This window comes from Triturus cristatus, chromosome 1_2 (assembly GCF_964204655.1).
Source record: "Triturus cristatus chromosome 1_2, aTriCri1.1, whole genome shotgun sequence".
Classification (NCBI taxonomy): Eukaryota; Metazoa; Chordata; class Amphibia; order Caudata; family Salamandridae; genus Triturus; species Triturus cristatus.
The window spans coordinates 840,094,680-840,119,653 of NC_140580.1; the positions used below are offsets into that span (position 1 = coordinate 840,094,680).

Consider the following 24,974-nt stretch of genomic DNA (forward strand, 5'->3'; position numbering starts at 1 on the left):
CAGTTAGATAGGTAGCCTTTAAAACCATTAAAAAGATAGCCTCCAAAGGGAGGCAAGTTGTTCTTCTGAAGAAAACTTTTAATTGCAGTGGCCTCACCTTCTGAATAGCGCCAAAGCAATACTTCAGGTGGTGGGGTGGGGTGGGGTTAGGTGTGGTGGGGCGGGGGGGGGGAGTAACCTGCATAAAGTGCAGACAAATGCATGCTCTCTGTGGACTTGAAGGCCAAGACAATAATGCCTGGTGAACAAGTGCGGACGGATGTCGTAGCCTGGCAATCGTTCCACACCAGAACACACCTTTCCAATGCAGTGGTTGCACCCTTGCTTCTGGTGAAAAGCTCCTTCTTGGTCAAGGAATAACACATGTTTATGCACAGGAAGGAAGTGAAGAGAAGAAGAAGAATCTTGTTTGGACTGCTTACATTTAAGACAAAACTTCGTTGGTTTACTAGTCGACTGAGACTTGCAACCAGCCAGAGATCTGGAGAACAATCTGCTGTGTTCCTTGTGCTTACAGCTTTGCTGCGCAGTACCCAGAAGAACCTTAGACATCACAGGTAGGATGCGGTGAGGGTTTGTGACTGACATCTGTTTCAAGCAACCGCTGCCCAGTTTGAACCCATTGTACTCTTCGAATAAGGAATTTCCCTAGCACAATTTCAAACATAAAAGAGAAGTTCAGGGTTGGAGAACAGCAAAAGCAGCTAGGGGCTGGAGCTCCAGTTTCGCGTCGAAGGGCACAGAAAGAAAGAAAATGATGGCAGTGTGCATGTGTGTGCTTGAATATGGCTTTGTGGTGTCACTTCCAGAGGCAGTGCAAGACTGCTGTGGAGTTCGAATGTGTTACCTATCGGTGCACGGAAGCAATTGCTAAAAGGTTTCAGATGCACTCTGGCGTCAAGGGGAACTAAAAAGTTGAGTAGGATAAGAGAAGCTCAGATAATAAGGGGAGCCTCTACGGGGAAGAGGGTGATTCGCAGGTGAATCTATGAAAGATACCAACATTGGATCTTTCATACAGTCATATGTTTGAATCAGAATAGTTAGCAGTTAAAACGCTTATAATCAATAATACAATCCTATAATAGCGGATGGTGGGAAATATATTTAGAAATGGCTCATCTTACTGAGATAAATGGCGCAACACTGCTTGTTTCAGTCCCATCACTCATTCCAGAGAAATCAGGCAGTAATTCTGTGTGAAGGTGTGTCTGCTGCTCCAAGTTGCTGCTCAACATATTTGTTCAATAGGCACATCAGGCTGTGGTAGTAGAAACAGCCCTGGTAGAATGAGCATTGACTTTATTCTACAACAGCTTTCCGGCTTGTTTGAGACATAATTGGATAGCTGCAGCGTCCATCTAGCTGTAATCTGTTTGGAAACTGGGAAGCCCTTGCAAAGGTTTCCATAAGCAATGAATAGATGATCCGAGACATCTTTCAACTTTCAGGGTAAGTAAAGATTTTTCAGCCATACTCTGAGGATTAGCAAAGATTGTGCTTAATAAAATGGGTTAATTTAAATGAACTTAGCACCACGCTGTTTTGTCTGAATTGCATGAACGGTTCTTTAATTGTGAGCGCTTGAATATCACTAACCCTGCTTGCTGACATGAGCCCTAGTAAGAGCACTGTTTTCCAAGATAAGAATTTTAGATCTGCTTTGTGCATGGGCTAAAATGGGGTTTTCATCAGTTGCCCCAGCAATATATTAAGGTGCCATGATGGAGAAGGCATCTTTACAGAAGGAGACACTTTGAAAAGGCCTTTGAGAAACTGCTGGATTACTCTGCTAGCCCGTAGCAAAGGTGATTTATCTGATCTTTTAATTCTTGAGATCGTTGCCAGGTGTACTTTAATAGAAGTGTGAACCATGCCTGATCTAGCTAACAGGAGCAGATATGGGAAAGGTTGTTTCGGTGGTGCTGAAACGGGATGAACATTCACCGCCTGAAACCACAAACCAACATTTCCATTTAAGTTTGTATGTTTTATTGGTAGCATCAGCTCTGGCCCTCCCAACTACCTCTCTGCAATCTTCGGGAATATTCGAGGTTGCTAACTCATAGAATTCAGGAGCCTGGCTAACAAGTGTAAGGATGCAGGGTTCGGAATAAGTACCTGGTAGTGGTTCATTGTCAGCAAAGTTTGAATTGGCTGTGGGTCTGTTCTGAGAGTTCTCAAAACGAGAGGAACCGGGAGCTTTTAAATAGGGCCAGCACACATACTCCTTAATAACAATACTTTAAATATGAGGGAGTGCAGTTCCTAAGAGAGATAGTGGTAGTCAGGTCTGTGGAATAACCTCCAAATGGAGGAAGTGCCCTCACACGCCCGAGAGGTGTCATTCAATGCCAGCCCGACGAGGATCAGGCCCAAATGATGAAGCATGACACCGCTCATGGTGTGTGAGGGCACTTCCTGCATTTGGAGGTTATTCCACAGACCGGACTACCACTATCTCTCTTAGGAACCTCTGTTCTGAGAGTAGCAGTTCTATCTAGCTCTGGCCACCCATGCAATTGTCCAGTCTGCATGTCCTAATGGAAGAAGCCTCATCTTGTCACAATTGACACTCAGACCAGAAACAAAAAAAAACAATGGTGTCAAACGTCTACATAACTAAAGGTCATGAAGTCTCTGGCGAGCCCACATACTGTAAGAGTTCATCCACAGTAAAACTCAATCTCTACAAGTCTGACCACCTGAAGACTTTAATGTAGAGTCCATTCCGAACATGTGTGCCAGGGTCTCTATTGCCAATATCAACAGCAGGGGAGATAGTAGGCACCCTTGTTGTGTACATCTATGAAGTTGGAAGGATGAAGAAAGGACATTTCCCAATTTAACCCTGGCTCTCTATGCTTACAGAGATTATTTCCAAAAGGAAAAAGAATATTGGCCCCAAGCCAATGTGCTTGAGAAGGGCAAATACGTATTGCCATGACAGGCTGTCAAATTCCGTTTCAAATTCTATTAGGAGTATGGCTAGAGACTCTCGCATGTGTGTTGCGGTCGGGATTTCGTCGTTGAGTATATGCATCTTTACGTAGTTGAGCAACGTGGCATGTAGCCCATCTGGTCTGTATGTACTAGGTCAGTTACTACAGTGATCAAGCTAACAGCAAGGGTCTTGGCCAAGATCTTAGCCTCGCTATTAATCAGCGATATCGGTCTTGAAGAAATGTGTAGGCTTGTCAGATTTGAGAATGGTAGTAATGTGCGATTCCTCTAGCTCTTAGGGAAGGTGTCTGCTCTTTCTAGCATATATATATATATACACACACACACAAAACTTTATTATTGGTAAATTAAAACCTTACAATATAAAAGCACGCATCGTGTTCATAAAATGGATACATTTCTTAAAAATTGTTGGAATAACATTTTGGTTAAAACTCGACTTGACTTCTTAACTACTGTTAAAAGTCTCGTGAACCAGGTACGAATCAACAATTTGTTGACAGCCAACAAGGCGTTGGTGTGCCCAATGATGGAGTTTCCCTCAGCTCTAATAGGACAGGGTTGGCGCCCTGATAACTTCCAACTGGCTTAATACTTTAGTTACAAATTTTGTTAGCCCGATATTCAGCTTTGTGTTATCCGGGTTGAAAGCTGCTATTATGGCTTGGCTGCAAGATCGAATTCCAAGTCTTATCCATTGTCCCCGCAATAGTGAGCGTCTAAAAGCGAGCATTGTTGGACATAAGCAGACTATGTGTTCCAACCCCTCGGTGTGGTAACCACACAGCCTGCATCGGGTGTGGCTGTCCATATATATACACATATATACACACACATACACACACATATAAACATACACATACACACATATATATACACATTCATATATGCACACATACATACATATATACACATATACATACATATATAATACACACATATAACTTTGATTTTAACTTTATCTTCAGGAGTTCTCCATCATTAGTACTGTATTATGTTGGCTAATCAGGCTTGAGGGCAACAAATGCTGATATTGAAACCAATCTTTTGCACAGCACGTATTTTGCACAATTTTGTAGGTTTTGCACATTTTCTTGCACTTTACGTCATATAGGACTGGCGTTTTTTCTTAAGCATGTAGCTTTGTAATTTGGCTTGGCTCGCTATAAGATTGAATTATTCTAAATATGTTTTGATTGCTGTCATCAGGAATTATAATAATTGCCCTAATTGTGAGTGTTTAAAAAAAACAAAAATACGTATTTAGTTACTGTTTTAAGTCCCTATTTTTAATAGCGAAATATATATTACTTGGTGGTCAATTGACATCTCATTTGGGATATTTAAATAATCTTGCACTTGCAGTTTATTAACTAACAAGAACAATATATATATTCTCAGGGATTTTGCACTAGCACTTCATACTTGTGTACATTTCAACGATGTTCACATATTTTGCACTTTATATGTTTAAATAATGATTATTTACGGTTTGTATAAAACATCTTGATAAGGGAGATCTAAAGTACTGTAAATTAGATATTTTTACAATCTTGCATATTTGCACATGTCAATGGTCTGTCTATTGCAAAAGCCAACAAAAATCAATCTGCTACAGATGTATTTGAAGATTGCCGAAGCTTCAGACGCCTGGTAAAGTCTGTTGTTTATTTTCACGGTTTTTATGTTGTTTTGAAAGGTGGTTGTGCACTTTCTGGTATTTTTTGTTACTTACTTGGTTTTCCGATCACGAGACACGTCATGTGATCAAGCTCACGTGATGCGAGCAAAACGCATCATGGCAGGCACTATGCCTGATTATTTGGTGGCGATTATTCATCAATAAAACTTCACTGCTTATTAGCATTCAACACGCTGTTGTGATTGTTTTCTGAGCGCAACGAGGTCCGTGCCTGGGTTTCCTGGGAGCGATTGTCAGGCCAAGGCTTTGAGTTTCGATATATGCATACATACACATACATATATATACATACACACATATATACATACATACATACACACATATATACATACATACATACACACATATATACATACATACACACATATATACATATATACACACATATATACATACATACACACACATATATATACATACATACACACATACATACACACACACATATATACATACACACATATATACATACACACATATATATACATACACACATATATATATACACATGTATACATACACATATATACATACACATATATACATACATATATATACATACATATATATACATACATATATATACATACATATATATGCATACAAATATATGCATACATACACATACATACATATGCATACATATGCATACATACACATACATTGAATATGCTACTTACCAGTATGCATCTGTTCTTGGCATGTAGGGCTGCTGACATTCATATCTGTGCATAGATCGCCGCCTAGTGTTGGGTCCGGATGTTTGCACGTTGTTGTCCTGGAAGAGTCTTCGAAGTATCACGAGATAGGTGACTCCTCCCCTGGACCACAGTGCGCATGGGCATCCTCTCCATCCTTAGATTGTTTTTCGCCATTGTGGCAGTGATGGAGTAGATACAGTAAGTGATGACCATGCTATACAGTAATTCTGAGAGCTGCAGCTGCTACAGGCGCCGGGGAGGAGGGTGGGCGATATGAATGTCAGCAGCCCTACATGCCAAGAACAGATGCATACTGGTAAGTAGCATATTCAGTTCGAGGCATGTGGGCTGCTGAATTCATATCTGTGCATAGAATATATAGCAGTACCTCCTATTAGCGGCGGCTACCAGTGCCAGCTGCAGCAGTCTGAAAAAGGGTTTTGAGAACAGCCTGTCCTACAGCTGCCTGCTGTTTTGAGTGTACATCTACACAGTAGTGTTTGGTAAATGTATGTATAGTGGACCATGTGGCTGCTCTACATATTTCCTGTAAAGGAATGTTTCCCATGAAAGCCATGGACGCCCCTAACTTTCGTGTTGAGTGGGCTCGTGGGGGAATCGTTAGTGTGCGTTTAGCTTTTTGATAGCAAATTTGAATACATTTAAAGATCCATCTGGCTATACCTGCTTTGGAAATGGCGTTGTTGTGGAGAAAAGGCAACGAAAAGTTGTTTTGTCTTCCTAAAGTCCTTAGTTCTGTCTATATAGTACATGAGGGCCCTCTTTACATCTAGTGTATGGAGCATTCTTTCAGCGACATTTTGTGGATTTTGAAAGAAAACAGGCAGTTTAATAGTTTGATTCATGTGGAACTGCGATATTACTTTAGGCATGAATTTGGGGTTGGTACGTAGTACGACCCTGTTTGCGTGAACCTGAATGAATGGCTCTTGAATGGTTAGTGCCTGGAGTTCACTAACTCTTCTTAACGAAGTGATTGCTACTAGGAAAGCTACTTTCCAGGTGAGGAATTGAATCTCACATGAGTGGAGAGGTTCGAAGGGTGAACCCATCAGTCTGGTGAGGACCAAGTTGAGGTTCCACACCGGTGCTGGTGGGTGCCTTGGGGGAATCACCCGTTTAAGTCCTTCCAAGAAGGCTTTGATGGCAGGCACTCTGAATAAAGAGAGGTGCTGCCTGTTTTGGAGATAGGCTGCTATTGCGGTTAAATGGATACGGATTGAGGTGTATGCCAGATTGCATCGGTAAGAGGTAACAGATTATGTTTTGAATGGATGCGTCTAGCCGGTTAATGTCATTGTTGGTGCAGTAAATGACAAACCTCTTCCATTTAGCTGCATAGCAAGCTCTGGTAGTGGGTCTTCTAGCCTCCTTGATGATCTCCATACAGTCAGGTGGCAGGTTTAGGTAGCCAAACTCTAAGACTTCAGGAGCCAGATTGCCAGGTTCAGCTGTTGCGGATCTGGGTGCTGAATTTCGCCATGGCTCTGCGTTAGAAGTGCAGGTGTTATCCGCAGCCTTTGATGCGGCACCACGGAAAGTTCCAGAAAGGTGGTGTACCATGGCTGGCGCGCCCACGTTGGAGCAACTAGGATGAGTGTTAGTGAGTGCTGTCGCAGTTTGCGTGCCACCAGCGGTATTAGTGGCGCTGGGGGAAAAGCGTACGCAAATCTGCCGGACCAGTTCATCCATATCGCATTGCCCTGCGACTGTGGGTGTGGGAACCTGGCGGCAAAGCTTTGGCATTTTGCGTTTTCGTTTGTGGCGAATAGGTCTATATCCGGATGACCCCACTGTTGGAAGTACGGTTGGAGTACTGACGGGTGTAGCTCCCACTCGTGCATCTGGTGGCTGTGTCTGCTGAGCAGATCCGCCATCTGGTTGTCCTTGCCCGGGAGGTGTTCCGCCATGAGGAATATGTTCCTCTGAATGGCCCACTTCCACATGCTCTGAGCCAGATGAGACAACTGTGGAGAGTGTGTTCCTCCCTGCTTTTGTATGTAGTACATGGCAGTCATGTTGTCCGTCCGGATCAACACGACTTTGTTGCACAAGTGTACTTTGAATGCCTTCATGGCGAGGAAGATTGCCATCAGTTCCAGAACGTTGATGTGCATCTTCTTTTGTTGTGTTGTCCATAGTCCCTGCACTGTGTAACCGAGTACATGAGCTCCCCATCCCTGGAGAGAGGCGTCCGCTGTCAGTATTATTTGTGGAATAGGCTCTTGGAATGGTCGGCCCTTGCAAAGGTTTCGTGGATTCCACCAATGCAGAGAGTTGTATGCCCGACCGCTTACCAACACTAGGTCTTTTAATTGCCCGTGAGCCTGATTCCATTGACGTGCCAAGCACTCCTGAAGCGGGCGCATATGTAGTCTCGCGTGCGGGACTATGAAAATGCAGGAGGCCATCATGCCTATCGACTGCATGAACACTCGCGCAGAAAGGGAGTGTTGGGGTTTGAACTTTGCCATCAGCAGTTGCATGCTGTTGATCCTCACTAAATTTGGCTGAGCTGTGGCTGCCAGGGTGTTTATGGTCGCGCCCAGGTACTGTTGTACGTGTGCGGGTTGGAGATGTGATTTTGGGTAATTTAGTGAGAATCCCAGACTGTGAAGAAGGTGAATGGTGAGGGACATGTGGCTGGCACATTGCTGGGCTGACTTTGCCTGAACAAGCCAATCGTCCAGGTAAGGGTAGACGTGAATGTGTTGTCTCCGTAGATATGCAGCCACTGTAGCTAGGCACTTGGTGAAAACCCTGTGTGCTGTTGTCACGCCGAAGGGGAGGACTTTGAATTGATAGTGCTGTCCCTGAATGGTGAACCTGAGATATTTCCTGTGTGACGGGTGTATGGGTATGTGGAAGTACGCATCTCTGAGTTCTAGTGTGGCTAGGAAGTCTCCCTGGCTGAGCAGCGGGAGAACCTGCTGTAGGGTGAGCATATGGAAATGCTCTGATAGAATGTAGTGGTTGAGGGGTCTCAGGTCTAGTATAGGTCTGAGCGACCCGTCCTTTTTTGGGATTAGAAAGTACAGAGAGTACACCCCTGTCCCCTGCTGGTTGACGGGCACGACCTCTATTGCACCTTTTTGCAGCATGCTTAGCACTTCCTGCTGCAATAATGCTAAGTGCTCTGCGGACATAGGACGGTGCTTTGGCGGTATTGTGGGCGGAGTGGAGGTTAATTCGAGACAGTAACCGTGCTGGATAATATCCCTGACACACCTGTCCGTGGTGATGGTTTTCCACGTGGACAGGAACCGCTGGAGTCTCCCCCCGACAGGTGTTATGTGGTCGGGGGGGAAGGGAGAGGGCGTCACTGTTTGTTCTTGGGTGAGGACCTGGTGTTGCCGTAACCGCGTCCTCTGCCCTTGGTGCTGGAGCCACGATAGCCACCTCTGTTGGTTTTATCGTAGGTACTCTGTGTGCCCCCTTTAGTGTATTGCTGCTGTGACCCCTGGCCTCTAGCTGCTCCCCTATTCCCGGGGCGACGAAAGGAGCCACTACGAAATGTCTGCGTTTGGAGAGCCCCCATTGACTTCGCAGTGTCAGTGTCCTTTTTTATCTTTTCTAAGGTGGTGTCAACTTCTGGGCCGAATAAGTAGTCGGGGTTGACTGGCTGATTCAGGATGTTGTTTTGAATCTCTGGTTTGAATCCGGAGATTCTTAACCAAGCGTGTCGGCGTAACATGACGCTGGTGTTAATTGCCCTTGCAGCTGTGTCGGCAGCATCTAGTGCGCACTTAATGGATGCGTTGGTAAGAAGTTGTCCCTCCCTGATGAGGAGCTCCGCTGCCTCTTTGTATTCGTCTGGCAGATGCTGGAGTAGTGACTCTAGCGTGTCGTAATGTGAACTATCATAGCGAGCCAGGAGGGCCTGTGTATTGGCAATGCGCCAGATGTTTGCTGCTTGGGCTGCAATTCTCTTGCCTGAGGTCTCCAGCACCTTGGACTCCTTGTCTGGGGGAGGAGCATCACCTGTTGTTTGCGAGTGGGCTCGTTTGCGAGCGTTAGCAACCACCATGGAATCCAGAGGTAACTGACCTCTAATGTACATAGGGTCCACGGGCGCAGGTTTGTATTTTTTTTCAATCCTGGGGGTTAGCACCCGTGCCCTGGTTGTTTCCTTGAAAATGTCCTTTGCAGGTTTGAGAACACCTTTCAACATGGGCAAAGTTTTGACAGACCTCTCGGAGGAGGCGAAAGTGTCCACTAAGAAGTCTTCCTCAACTGTGTCAGAGTGGAGTTGTACTCCATGATTGGCTGCAGCACGTTCTATGAGGGCATTGAAGGCAGCAGTGTCCTCTGTGGGAGATGTTTTTGCGCCGTAAAGCTGCGTGTCCTGGGTATCTGTTGCGGCACCCTGGTCTGTAGGGTCATCCCAAGCTTGATCTGGGTCCTGCTGCTCATCAGGATCGACATCCCTAGGGTAGGTGGTATCATCACCTATGTAATCCTCCATTGCGTCTGTGTCGGAGGGCGTAGGAGAAAAGGACTGCGAATCCTGATAGGAGGTGTGCAAGCGTTCGTATAGAACCGGTTCCGACTCTGCTGGCAGTTTCTGCTTCAGAGGTATTCTGTAGGAGTCCAAGGCCTGCTCTGGCGTGACCTTCCGTTTTCGGAGTATGAGTCTGCCAGTATCGATGAATTGTGACTCTGAAGGCTCAGCAGGAGAGTGTCCAGTAGATGGGGACATTGTCTGGCGGACACGTGTTCGGATCTCGAACATCTTCGGCGCCGTGGATGGCGGCAAACCAAAAGTGATGTTGGTTGGTGCCGAGGGTGCCTTTGGAGCCTTGTTCGGGTCGGGGCCGACGTAGACCGGAGGGTTGCCCGTTCCCTGATGCATTGTAACGACGCCGCGACTTGCCGCTCCGAGAACGCCGAAGGTTCTTTGGTGCCGACTGGTTCCGTAGAGGTAGGCGTCGACTGCTTCGGAGCCACAGGGTCATCGATCCGAGGAGAGGTATCAGCGGTCGTCGGAGCCGATGACTTGACGCGTGTCGCTGTTTTTGAAGTGGACGCAGATGGAGCGGCCATTTTGACTTTGGTTGTCGGGGCCGACTGCTTCGGTGCCAGGGGCCGAAGCGCCTTTGTGGGACAGATGGCCTTCTTTTTTGGGTCGGTACCGATATCCGCTGCAGCGAGTTCGGCGCCGAAATCCCTCTTAGTGCGTTCGGAGCCGATGGTTTGTGCGGGCGTCGAAGGAGTGGTCTTCGAGGGCTTCGAGCCGACCACTGCCAGTTTCACTTTTGGTTTCGTTGGAACCGGTGCGACGATTGGTTTCGGTTTCAGTGAAGAGAAACCAGTCTTTTTTGTTAATAATGGCTCATGCTGGATGTTCGAGGCCGGGCCCGAAGAACTTTTGGATTGATCTCGGGTAAGGCCCGGAGGCATCCCTTGACCGGAGCCGTAGAATGACGCACATTGATGGCCTCCGTTTCGACGGGTAGGCCTGGCTCTTCACCAGAGCTATCTTCTTCGGCCCCAAAGGCCTCATCGTAGTCTCCTACCTCGTCGACGGCTTCTTCCCTGTGAAAAAGCGCTTCATCGGCGTCTTCCGATCGAGAATCGTGTTCGAAAGCGGGGCTGGAGTTTACTTCTTCCACGCTCTCAACATCCTCGTCCTCGGTGCTGAAGATGTTGGCCGGGGCAGGTGCCGATTGCTGCGCTTCTAATCTCGCTGCCCGTCGATTCCGGAGAGTCTTCTTGGATCGGAATCGGGCACATGCCATACATTTCGATTCGTCGTGATCCGGCGAGAGACATTTGTTGCATACCGGGTGGACATCGATGTGTGGGTATTTGGCGTGGCATACAGGACACCTTTTGAATGGGGTCCTCGATTCTATCGTCGATGTAAGGTCGATGTTCGGATTAAACGGATCCGAAAAACTGGAAGAAGTTTCTAAACTAAGTAAGAAAGCAGTCGATACCGAGCGGGAACAGTACCGACGAAAACTAAAGGCCTTTTGGCCTTAAACTAAATTTTCCTAACTTGAGCTAAGATAAGCACATCCGAACCCAATGGCGGAAAAAAACAATCAGGATGGAGAGGATGCCCATGCGCACTGTAGTCCAGGGGAGGAGTCACCTATCTCGTGATACTTCGAAGACTCTTCCAGGACAACAACGTGCAAACATCCGGACCCAACACTAGGCGGCGATCTATGCACAGATATGAATTCAGCAGCCCACATGCCTCGAACACATATGCATACATACACATACATACATATGCATACATACACATACATATGCATACACACATACATATGCATACATACATATACACATATGCATACACATATGTATACATACCCATATATATACACATACACATATACATACCCATATATATATACATACCCATATATATACATACCCATATATACATACCCACCCATATATACATACATACACAGATATACATACATACATATACATACACATATATATACATCCATACACATACATATATATGCATACATACACACACACATACATACACATAGATGCACACATATAGATGCATACACATACATATATACATACACACAAATATATACACATACATACATATATACACATACATACATATATACACAGATATATACACATACATATGTTTTCTATGTTCACTCGTAAGTCCAGTGGGAGGGGCTATATAATACTGTTGTAAACAGCGCCAAACCAGATTGACAAAGGCATCTTGAGGCCGAAATGAGTCTCTCCTTGTGCTCGGGATCAACATCAACTAATAAAGAGATGCCGTATCCTAAGCCACTTTGTGTCCATGCTGTCACTGTGGGAGATGGATTGTTTGTTTCACACATACATATATATACATACATATATATATATATATATATATACACACACACACATATATACATACATATATATACACACATATATACATACACACATATATACACACACACACACTTATATACATACACACACACACATATATATACACACATACATATATATACACACACACATATATACAGACATATACACATATATACATATACACATATATACATACACACATATATACATACACACACACATATATACATACATACACATACACATACATATACACATATATACACATACACACACATATACGTACACACACACATATATATACATACATATATATACAGTGAATCAATCCCACTGAGTAATGGTCTAATATGAGCCATACGGTAAAGCTAATAGATGAATAGTAGGTGACATATAGAGCGGGGTATTAGGGATTTGATATGACTGATTTTTTTTATACTATATGTATAAAATGTCTTTTCATTTGTTTGAAGATGATACGTTGATATATTTTCATTTCCACGTTCAGGGAGCACTTTTTACATTTTTCACCCAATGCATTATTCATGAACTGTATAATTTGGGTCAATTTGGCATTTATGTCGTAATTCTGAGATGTTTTACAGCACTGGATCATGCGTTTACAAAAAAAAAAAAATTATATTTTAATAAATGTGGACATATCCCATGTTACAAATGTATAAAATGCTGAGCTGTTAGCCAATAACATCTACAAGCATTTAAGCATATATACTTTTTGCAATGACCCGAAGTATTTTTTCTATGTTCGTTGATTGTGATATGCACTAGCACTTTAAATAGCGGGATGTTATGCTGAGCACCGTCATGTGATCAAGGCCGCTTGTACAACCGAAACGCGTTATGGCAAGAGACGAAAGAAATATTATTTGCACCATTGGAGGTCTGCACTCGTCTTTGATGCGCAAAGCAGTAGGAGGTGTTACGATGTCAAGAGATATTTACCGGTATTGGACTGCCGGTTCGCAGACCCCTGCCCAGGAAGAAGGCTTCGTAGCAAGCGGTCCGTCTGCCCGTCAAGGTTTCCTATCAGCTGTATCACAGGCTCATGGTAGTGCTTCGGCGGGGACCCCAGGGGCATCAAAGAGCGTTTGGAGTGAAACGGACGGAGCCCCCCAGTTGCAGCACGACAATTTTGATCTAAGGAATCAGAGGAATGATAGCGTGAAGTAAGGAAACCGCCACACGTCGGAGGATATCGCTTGGCTGAGCAGGTACAGGATGAGGGTTGTTTCCGGACACCTAGCGCTACTCTAAGATATTCCGGTTATCTCAGTGCTGCGAGGGTTGGGAGGTGTGCTTGTCTCCTTGCAAACATAGGACAGTGTTTGGGCTCAGCTCTGCAACGTCATTGGGATTGATTCAATGAGCCATCATTTTATGTAAAATTAAGTCAGATGTCTGCCGACGCGCTCAGGATCCGCGAGCTTGCCGCAGAGGAAATGTTCTCAGATTCTAAAGAGAATCAAGTAAATGCCATTGTAGAGGGCTCTGATGACTCCAATGCCAGAGCAAATGGTCTCAAAGAGAATTTTAATCTGCTGGAAAAATACAAACACCAGGAACAGTCCAAGTGGTGGGAGGCGCGCTCATTGAAGAGATATCTTGATGTAGGGAGAATCCCTAGGGGGCTGCACATAATGATAGCCCCCAGTTATGAGGCGCCAAACCCCCTGATGATGGCTGAGTGGGGTGAAAGCAACCTCGAATCATCAAGAATACTGGTACAAATACTGGTAAAATATGCCGAAATTGATAGGGCTGAATTACAGACCAAAATTGAAGCCCTAGAAGAGAGTATTAAACAGCAGGAAAGAGTATTAAACAGCAGGAAGGCGAGTCCAGGCTGGGACAAAAAATGAGGGAAGAAATTACCAATAGACTGGCAAAAGAGGAGGAAAAAATAAAGGTGCGCAAAGTGTACAAATTCAAGAGAGACCGTGACGATTATGCTAACGGCCAAATTTTCACATTTGCACGGCGCTATGATTCATTAAGGGCAGCCACAGCAAACAAGCGCATGCAGGGGGATAACAGTATAAACAATCAGCGCGTTGAATTATCTTCACGGTCGGGGATGAGCTCGGCACCCGAGAGTGATTCGAATAACGAAGGCCCGCAGGAATTGGAGAGTCCAAGAAGCGGGGCCGACGCCGAGCCAAGCGAAACTAGTTAATCCAATTGAAGAACAGCAATGCTCTGACAGTGTAATAGAAAAACAGGAGGCAAACACCATCGAGAACCTGGCTAACATCAACCTGTCAGTAGCAGAAATGCGGTTACTCTGACTATCCTTCTGCCCTGAATCCAACTTCCAGTACATTAGAACCAGAGCTGATGTTGATCAATTTATACGAAAACTCAAACTCAAAAAATTTCATTTACAAAGATCATCAACTGATTCAAGGTCTTTAATCACCGCAACCCCATTAAACAAAGACTCTCCGGGGTTAGTAGTCTCGGATATTAATTTATATTGAGATTTGTGTCAACTGGAGAGTGGGGAACAATCCAATAGTCAAGATACCTTGTTCCCATGTGGACAGGCTAGGCCAGAAACACCATTTAAAATTAAATCCAAGTTTGTCCCCCTAGCAGCACGCGACGGGCTGGATTCTTTCAGCGACCACGTGGTAGGCCAGATTAAGAAATTGACCCACACCACCAACAGATCGAAAAGAACATACACTAATAGTGTATAATGTAGAAAATATAACCAATTGATGTTAAAATTGCAAAGGGAAGATGTGGTAATATGAACCTTTGATAAGGGCGGAAACATTGCCCTCTGGCCTATGAAAGACTATCTAAAGGAAGCATACAGGCAGTTAAATGTCCCTCAATGCTATAGAAAGAGTACTCCACTTAAGTATAAGAGCACTCAAGACTCTCTGTTTAAGAATTTGCTGGCCTGGAAGAGTTTAGGACTTTTGAGTTGGGGTGAATATAACTTTATTAAGAAAGAACATCCGCTGGTGCCATATATTTATTTTATACCAAAAGTCCATAAAAGCATGAATGCACCGCCAGGCAGGCCGATCATCGCAGCGTGTGACGGGCCATTGGAAAAACTCTCCAGGTACATTGACTATTTTTTGCAGGCGCACATGAAGCAACTAAAATCATATGTCCAGGATACAAGTGACTTTTGAAACAAAAACAAAGATTTGTCTTGTGACTCTTATTTATTACTTGTAACATTGGATGTATGTTCTCTCTACACCTGTATTAGAAATCAGGATGGACTGAGAGCTGTGGAGTATTTCCTTAGCACAAGATCTATGATGTAAGCAGAACACACTCAAATGATGTTAGACATGTTGCTTTTTAGCTTAGAAAACAATTTATCCTTTTTAATGGCCAGTTTCACCCACAGATTCAGGGTGTCGAGATGGGGGCCAGTTTTTCCCCCAGCTACGCCCGTTTGTTTATGGGCTGGTGGGAATAACTGGTCCTCGTGCGAAAATATGAACAAGTATACACCACCAATATTGTTTCCTAGATGCGTTTTATTGACGATCTTTTTATTGTGTGGCGAGGAAGTGAGGAAAGTGCCTTGGAATTCATAGATGAAATTAATCAAAATGATTTTAATCTTAAATTCACTTTTACCATAAGTAGGCGCTCAGCGACCTTCTTAGATGTTCAAATTTTAGCAGAAAATAATGTCTTAACTACTACCCTTTTTAGAAAACCGACTGCAGGTAATACACTTACACGCGTCAAGTGCACATCCTTCACATTTAATTAGGAGCATTCCCTATGGGTAGATGCTCCGTATCCGTCGCAACTGTAGTAATTCAGAGGATGCGAGGATTAAGCAAATGGAAAGTCGTGCCAGATTTCTAGCCAGGGGCCACAGCACTGAAATAGTGGATGCCGCTATGAGAAAATCTCAAGCGAGGACAAAGGAGGACCTCCTTGTCTACAAGTCCAAATCATCACAGTTAGTTGTAGAACAGAATACACAACCTGTATGGCTTATTTTAACATACTCTAAACAGGAGAAAGAACTGAGGAGCATCATAAGACGTAATTGGCACTTTATCCAGGATGATCCTGCGATAGGTAACCTGATGCCCTCCAACCCTTCAATCTCATTTAGAAAATCTATGAGTATGGGGAACATGTTGGTCAAAAACAGTCAGGAGAGTTGCCGAAAAGACATGTGGTTGGCGGTAAGAAAAGTTTTTTTTAAATGTCTATCATGCAAGGCCTGCCAGTTTGGAATTAATGCAAAAACTTATACAACTGCTTTTTCCAAAACAGTTAAGGAAATTAAACAACACCTAACATGTAAGACAGAATACTGTGTTTATGTTTTGGAATGTGACTGTCATTTGAAGTATATAGGCAGTACCAAACTGGCAGTCCATAAACGTATTTTGCAACATATAAGGTCAATAATTAATAAAGATCAGAATTACCTCGTTGCAAGGCATTTTCAGTCGGCTCATGATGGCAGCCCACAACATCTGGCTTATTTTGCTATTGAAGCCATCCCCACGACAAAAAGAGGGGGGGATAGGGAAGCTAAATTGCGACGCTTGGAGACCAATTATATATTGGAGTTTGATTCCAAGTCTCCGGGAGGGCTCAATATAACAGAAGATCTTCATACCCATCTATGATCAGCAATTGTAGTACTCTCTAGCATATAACTGTAGATATGTCAACCACCAGTATAATGAATTTAAAGAAATGAAATTGCTTTTGATTAACTTATGGAGAGAGGCTGAACTATAGCCCTTTTTATTGTAATTTGGAACTATTCAATGAACAATATACACGGCAGTTTCTTAGGGGCGGCCTAGTTTTTAACGAGTGTTTTTTTAGACATAGGGTAGTTTTTATCTTTGTGCCTTATCTCTGGTCATTTTAAGCAGGGTCTCTTTATAATTGTTATTAATATTGTCTCTCAAGGTATCGTCTGTAACTTCCATGAAATTAGGTTAATCTCGAGATAATGGTTTAACTTAATGAATCCAACACTATATTGCGACCGCTTGCACACCTGTGAAAACTTGAATTTCAGATCTTTATACATTTGCACTTTAATGGCATTAGTCACTTTAATTCGAAGTACTGTTGAACAATGTCAATTTAATTATTTATTTAAAAAAGCAATTTGAGATAGTATAAAATTTATTGAGGTGTATAAAAGGCATTAGCTATGAATGGAAAATGCACTGCAGTGAATCAATCCCCTTATGAGCCATACGGTAAAGCTAACAGATGAATAGTAGGTGACATATATAGCGGGGTATTAGGGATTTGATAGGACTATGATATTTTTTTTATATTATATATATAAAATTTCTTTTCATTTGTTTGAAGATTATACGTTGATATATTTTCATTTCCACGTTCAGGGTGCACTTTCAGTATTTTTTTACATTTTTCACCCAATACATTATTCATGAACTGTATAATTTGGGTCAATTTGGCATTTATGCCGTAATTCTGAGATATTTTACAGCACTGGATCATGTGTTTACAAAAAATATTTATATTTTAATAAATGTGGACATATCCCATGTTACAAATGTATAAAATGCTGAGCTGTTAACCAATAACATCTACAACCATTTATGCAGATCTACTTTTTGCAATGACCCGAAGTATTTTTTCTATGTTCGTTGATTGTGATATGCACTAGCACTTTAAATAGCGGGATGTTATGCTGAGTGCCGTCATGTGATCAAGGCCGCTTGTACGGCCGAAACGCGTTATGGCAAGAGACTGAAATAAATATTATTTGCACCATTGGAGGTCTGCAATTGTCTTTGTTGTGCAAAGCAGTCGGAGGTGTTACGAGGTCAAGAGATATATATACATACATACCTACATACATATATATACATACATACCTACATACACATATATACATACATACCTACATACACATATATACATACATATATATACATACCTACCTACATACAAACCTCCATACCTACATACATATACCTACATACCTACGTACATATATATACCTACATACCTATATATACCTACATATATATACACACATATATATATACATACATACATATACATGCATACACACACACACACACATATATATATATATATATACATACACTTCAATTTCCAGTTTTTGTAACACTGGACACTGACAGCAGGCTGGTAAGAAAATCGCACTATTTATTTCATGCTGTTACTGTTGTAACGCGTTGCAGCAGTCTCTCCTGCCTTGCTCACACACTGAGCGCCATTTTGCTTATTGTTTTATCGGAGTTGGCTTGATACACGGTATGTTAAACATAAAAAACATACTTTTTTCCTCTTCCAAACAGTGCAAACCAATGTCAGTGGCTTATAACAATTCCTCTTATCCTTTTGTCGTATAATACATACATTTCCTAATATTTCTAAACATTTTTTGCATTTCAATTTAATAAAAATTCTTTTTAAAGTTTTTCTTTTCTTTTTACTCCTTTAATTCCCTATTTACATTTCACACTCTCACAATCTGCACTCGGATGCCTGATCAAACTCAATTACGGCATTGCCCTTTTCGGTAAAATTGCACATTTTGGTCGCTTTGGCCTAGTGCCTAAAAAGAAGAGGTATCATTCTACATTGCACAATCTCACATGGGTTAAAGTGCCAGTGCTCAATAATATCATTCAATTTAATCCTCATTGAACGAATAAGGTCAAAGTGCAAGTGCTGAGGAAAGAAATTATTACACAATCTCTTTTTTTCAATGGATCAAAGTGCTGGTGCTGTATGCTACACAGGGTGTTATTCATGAGGTTGCAGTTTGTTGTCTAATATTCAAAGTCAAAAATGAAAATAATATTTAAAATTATGATAAAACTAAGTACACTCCTAACATCCTGATAAATGATATATACTATTTCATCCCATTTAACAATATTACACGCCTCTATCTCCAACGGTATCCTCCATAAACGAATATGAAGGGCAAGCATTAGATTTCTAAAAGAATAAGTATATCTTTAGAAACAATCTTGTAATTCACAAGTATGCAAAAAGTGCAAGTGATGCAGTGTACAAACATTGCTATCTCTATACATAATCCTACTTCTTTGATTATCAAAAAAATTCTTTCATCCAAACTGCTTGATCCACTAATCATCAATGATTTTCTCTCATTTAAGGTGCTTATCTAATGTGCAAAAATCTCACTTTGACTCCTCTAACTGGACTTGTGCTAATAAAACATCTACAATAAATGTACCAAATATATAAATGATTTCCTTCTATTTCATCAACCTGGGCATTGTCTGCTTCTGGCCATGCGGATCTTGGTATTCAACATTATAATGTATCTCGACTCCATCTGTCTCAGTTTCAACTCTTGATTTCCCCCTCTTCTACTCTTAGGGACAGAGTTGATGACATAATAGGAAAGTTCATTGATATCTCCACCATTGACCTCATTAATATGCCTGGAAACGGGACACAGGTTGTCATTATTTTTGACTGCTCTTGAGTGTTGGGAGAGTACTAACATGCACCATATGCATAGTACTATCCACATACAGTTTTGGACACAAATATTGCAAGATATAAATAACAAAATCACTTCTGCAATTGAAAACGACGAATAGACCATGGTTTACTTGGGAGGGGTGATTGGATCTCTGTCTTGTTCAAGCCATGGTGCATGCCTTGCATTTATGGCATTTAACGAAACCCGGATTGGCCTTTAACCATCCCTACTTTTCAAAAGCTTCCGGCTGCTTACCAACAATTGCTGCCTCATTGACTTTGCCCTTCTAAATGTTAGTAGTTTATGTGGAATTAAGCTGCCTACTTTAGGGTCACTCTTAACTAGGTGCTAATGTCTATTCATAGAAGATCTCACCTTGGCATGATAGGCCTTGTACCCTGTGATCATTCTCACGTTGTTCTGATCTTTCTTATTCTTTGCTGAATTTTCTGGAAACAGTAATGAATCCCTTGCGATATCCTCTACTTTATTTTGAGCTTGTTTCAGCACATGGGGACTATAGCATCATTCTATAAATCTCTGAAAGTTTAGTATGGGCGTTTCTTAAAGAAGACCCCTCACTACAATTTCTTTTCATGCGTAAATGCTCTGAATATGGGATGCTATACTTTCGTTTCTGCGGATGGAAACTGGAGGAATGTAAAATAGAGTTTCATGCTGTGGGTTTCCTCAGAGTGCGGGTATGTATCTTCTCGACGCGACATTCTGTGCTTTTTGCTCGCCGTGAGGGGAACGGCTGATACATTGTTCTTACCTCCATCTCCTCATCTCCCAAGCATTGCTCCGCAACTACTCTGAAGCCGTGAGGGGAACGGCACTTTCCGGCAACAGGCGGTGGTCCTCGAGCAGAGCCCAGAGACCACAACCCCCAGCGGCCCTTGCTCTGCCTACGCGATTGACAACAGCTGAGGGCAGGAAGCCCTCAAAAGCCCGGGGCGCCTCCCGCAGCGCGGGACGCGACATTCTGTGCTTTTTGCTCGCCGTGAGGGGAACGGCTGATACATTGTTCTTACCTCCATCTCCTCATCTCCCAAGCATTGCTCCGCAACTACTCTAAAGCCGTGAGGGGAACGGCACTTTCCGGCAACAGGCGGGGGTCCTCGAGCAGAGCCCAGAGACCACAACCCCCAGCGGCCCTTGCGCTGCCTACGCGATTGACAACAGCTGAGGGCAGGAAGCCCTCAAAAGCCCGGGGCGCCTCCCGCAGTGCGGGACGCGCGCGGGCCAAGGGCAGGCCCGTCTTGCGCCCGTCATCGCCAGGAGGAGACAGGGCTGGGCCCACCCTCTGAGTGCTGTCCTCTCTTTTGCGCCAACAAAGGTACTGTGAACTGTTTGGGGTTCGTTTCCTTGATCACTGGGACTTTAGCCTTGTGCTTGTTTGTATACGGATCTACAGAGGGCGTATGGTTGATCGTTGGTCAAATTACTGGTCCCAAGCTTCATCCTGTGTACTTTGCGTATTCAACATTTGTATACTCGGGTGTAATGTTATGTTATGTTATGTTTAACTCCGCGATTATATAAGTGCTTTACAGATTTTTTAACATTAACAGTTACATTTATGTTCCATCATCTTTTAGCATAGCTCATTACCCCACAGTAGCTCCCTTGGTCTTAACTTTAACAAACGGAGTGCGCGCAGCAAGTTGGAGGAGGAGCTGTCATCTGAAGACTGACATTTGTGTTGCACAGTTATTTTTTTTTACACATTGGGTCTTCATTAGCATTGTGCCATATGGCCGGGAAGGGGAAGCGTGCCATGGCCCCCACATCAGTGGCTGGTACCATGGACCAATTCATCACCAGAGCTGTCTCGGTACTAGAACACGAAATCGCCATTACTGAAAGACGCCTCCCTATAGACCCCATGCTTACAAGACGTTCCTCATTGGGACCATTAGCTCTTTCCAAATCGCCAAACAAATCTAGAGAGCATACACGGGGGGACACACTCTTGCTTGCCGAGTCTGAAATGCTGTGTAATGTGTCCTCATCCTCTGAGAGGTTGTCAGAACACCTAGACTTGATTGATGGTGCACCTATAGTGGAAGCAGTGGCTTCGTTTAAACCCAAAGTCACTCGCCCCCAGACAAGGGCTGGGGCTAAACTTTCTAGACCCACCAACCAGAAAAGGAAAAGGGGTGGGGCCGTGGATGGTGTTAGGCAAGCGAAAATATCAAAGATATCCAAAAACATGGTAACCCCAGACACTTTAAGTCCCCTGGTTTGCCCAACTGCGGACGACGCCAGTAAAAGAATCCCTCTATTGTCAAATAATAGTGACATGATCTCCCAGCTAGAACAGGCTGTTCGTTCTTTAATTTTACCATTATTAGAAAGGATTAAAATAGTCACCGAAAAAGTTGACAGGCTGGAACAAACCATTCTGGACAACTTCTGTTCATTAAAGAATGTTGTCAAACTGTCCACTAGGGACACTGGCAAAATTAATTGCCCGCATCCTGGAACTTCCACGACTTCTGTACCGTCCCTAATCAATAAATCCCCTACACCAACTAACACAGGTCCAGGCATTGACCCATCTACATTAGTGCCAAATACTCACCACTCACCAGGGCGCGAGGGAAGGACAAGCAACGAATCTACGGGTATTAATATTTAGAAATCTGTGGATGCGAGAGTGGCTACCGAATTAGTAACTCCCGGTAATCCACCTAGTTTACCCCTAGTTCAAATTCATTTACCACCCGAATCCCTTCCCTATGTTGTAGTTCTAACCGGTGTCCCTGAACTACCCGATAGCAAAATTGAATCCTTCCAGGAATTAAAAAATAAAGTGACTCATTGGCTAAACATACACAGGCCAATTCCTAACTACCTGAATGGGCGGATTTTATTTGTTAGAAGAGTTCAATGGGTAGGCTCACGTCCCAAAAACACTCTGGGTGATTGCATTATTGTCAATTTCGAAGACACACGAATTCCAAGGTTTATCACAGAACACATACCTAATGGGTTTAGATCAGGGATAGAGGTGCACAATCTAAACTTTTTTTACAATTCAGGTTCCCGGTATTGACAATTCCATCGTAAGTTAAACCCCACACCTCCTAAGCTTGCGAGGGTAATAGAAAGTGGTTTCACTTGAGGACCTGACGTTGCCTCCCCGGTCTCCATAGGGGTGCCCGTTACTTCTAGGGACCCATTGTCGAGTCAATGTAGGACGGGTGAGAGGGCAAGCGCACCTAGTCAGATCGCTGGACATCACAATACATTGCCCAATAATAGACTAGGCACTTTCTTGTCCTGGAATCTAGCTGGCATCAAGACCAAATTAGATTACCCTGAATGGGTTGGTTTTGTAAGCAAACATGAGGTTTGTCTTTTACAGGAAACGTGGACTTGTGAGGCTCAGTTTTTGCTGGGATATCTGAACTTTCATGTCTCAGCAACTCAAGGCCCGAAAGGCCGCCCCATGGGTGGATTAACCATCTGGGCCCGCCAGGCCTTATTTCCAAGTGCCCTCATGATCGACACGGGCTCCCCGGATATTCAACTAGTGAGACTAACTCTTGGCCATATGGGTACATTAGATATTTACAATCTATATCTTCGTGGGACAAAAGGGAAAAAGTCACGGGTATTGGACACTCTGACCAGCCTCATAGAAACTAAATCGAGCAATAGGGATTTGATTATTGCAGGTGACTTCAATGTCACATTCGAACCCCTTTTAGACCCTGACTCAGAATGGGGCCTTGACCCCGAAGAGGATAGGTTATGGGGCATACCAGCCCTCTCGCTCTCTCCTATCAAAAGATGGTCCACGGTAACAGTGCAGGTAAATGCACTGTGCTACGAGAAAGGTTTAAGGGCCTTGAATGGCAGGACCTCAGGGGATAAGAAGGGTGTACCCACCTTTGACAATGGCCGCTCAACAAGCAGGATCGATTACGTTCTCTGCTGTTTGAGGATGTGGCAGCACACCACCGATATGGTGGCCAAGCCAAGAATTGAGAGCGACCACAACCCCATTTGTGTCACTCATCGCTGGTGGGGGGATCGCAGCTTGGCGAGAGAGGAACCAACATTGGCCACCACTGGCTGCGTCCCTACTAATGATATGCGGAGACTTAAGTGGACACAGGTAAAGACTAACACCACGGCTATTGCTAGCATCGACACCGAGCTCTCCCAAACTACTGCGAGATTGGAGGATGTTCTGGGGGCCAAAGAAAGTAACGGCCAAGCAACTAGATTACACGAGTCCTTCTTCGAGGGACTGCGTGGTTTTTTTCTTAAGCCAATAAGCAAGGGCAATAAGCCGCCTTCTAAGCGATTGAGGTGGTACGATGGGGAGTGTAGACGTGCCAGAGGTAACCTGACACAAGCCCTCTCAAGCGGGACTAAGACATGTATACAACTAGCTAGACACTCTTACAAGAAGTGCATTGCCCAAGCGAAAAAAAGATGGGACGAATTGTACTGGCTTGATTTAAAGGAGGCCTGTTACGCCAGGGACACTAGAATGTTTTGGAATGTGATCAAGTGGAACAGAGGTGGCTTGCCTGAAAACCCATCAAACCATGTCACCCAAGAGGAGTGGCTGGGGTATTTCAAACCCCAATATGCGCGTAATCCTCTATACCAATGCTTGGGGTTGACATCATATGTCTTTTACTCGCGTGGTTCCTTTAGTATAAAGGATGTTTTAGCCGCCTTGGCCTGTGTAGCTGCTGGGCGGGCACCGGGTCTGGATGGGGTCCCATCTGATCTCTTCCTTAATAACAAGCCTTCCTGGAGCAAGTACATCGCTTTAGTGGCTAATGCCGTGGCTGAAGGTGCCCCAGTGCCCAAATCTTGGGGGGGCGCTATTATAATCCCTATTTTCAAAAAGGGAGATAAAACCCTCCCAGGAAATTATAGGCCCATCAGCCTAATCGACACAATTCAAAAGGTCATCAGGAGGATGGTATTGAACGAGCTACTGGCTTGGATCGAAGATAATAGGATACTTTCCAGTTTCCAAGCTGGTTTTCGTAAATTTACCAGCACAGTGGACCAGGTGTTCCGCTTTGTACAATTGCACTGGAAGGTAGTCACGTTAAGCAAAGGCAGTCTCTACGTCACTTTTGTGGACTTAAGAGCTGCCTTTGACCTAGTCCCTCGGGAACAACTCTGGAGGGTTCTTGAAAAGCTTGGGCTTTCCTTGGAACTCTTGACCTTAATTAGGCGGCTC

The 24,974-nt window shown here is 43.6% G+C and overlaps 1 protein-coding gene across 19 annotated transcripts in view; it reads right to left on the reverse strand.

Annotated features, from left to right (window-relative positions):
* The window catches only part of EIF4G3 (eukaryotic translation initiation factor 4 gamma 3), a 1,568,346-nt gene that overhangs the window by 718,170 nt on the left and 825,202 nt on the right, over positions 1-24,974 (reverse strand). The gene's annotated exons all lie outside the window — the stretch shown is intronic.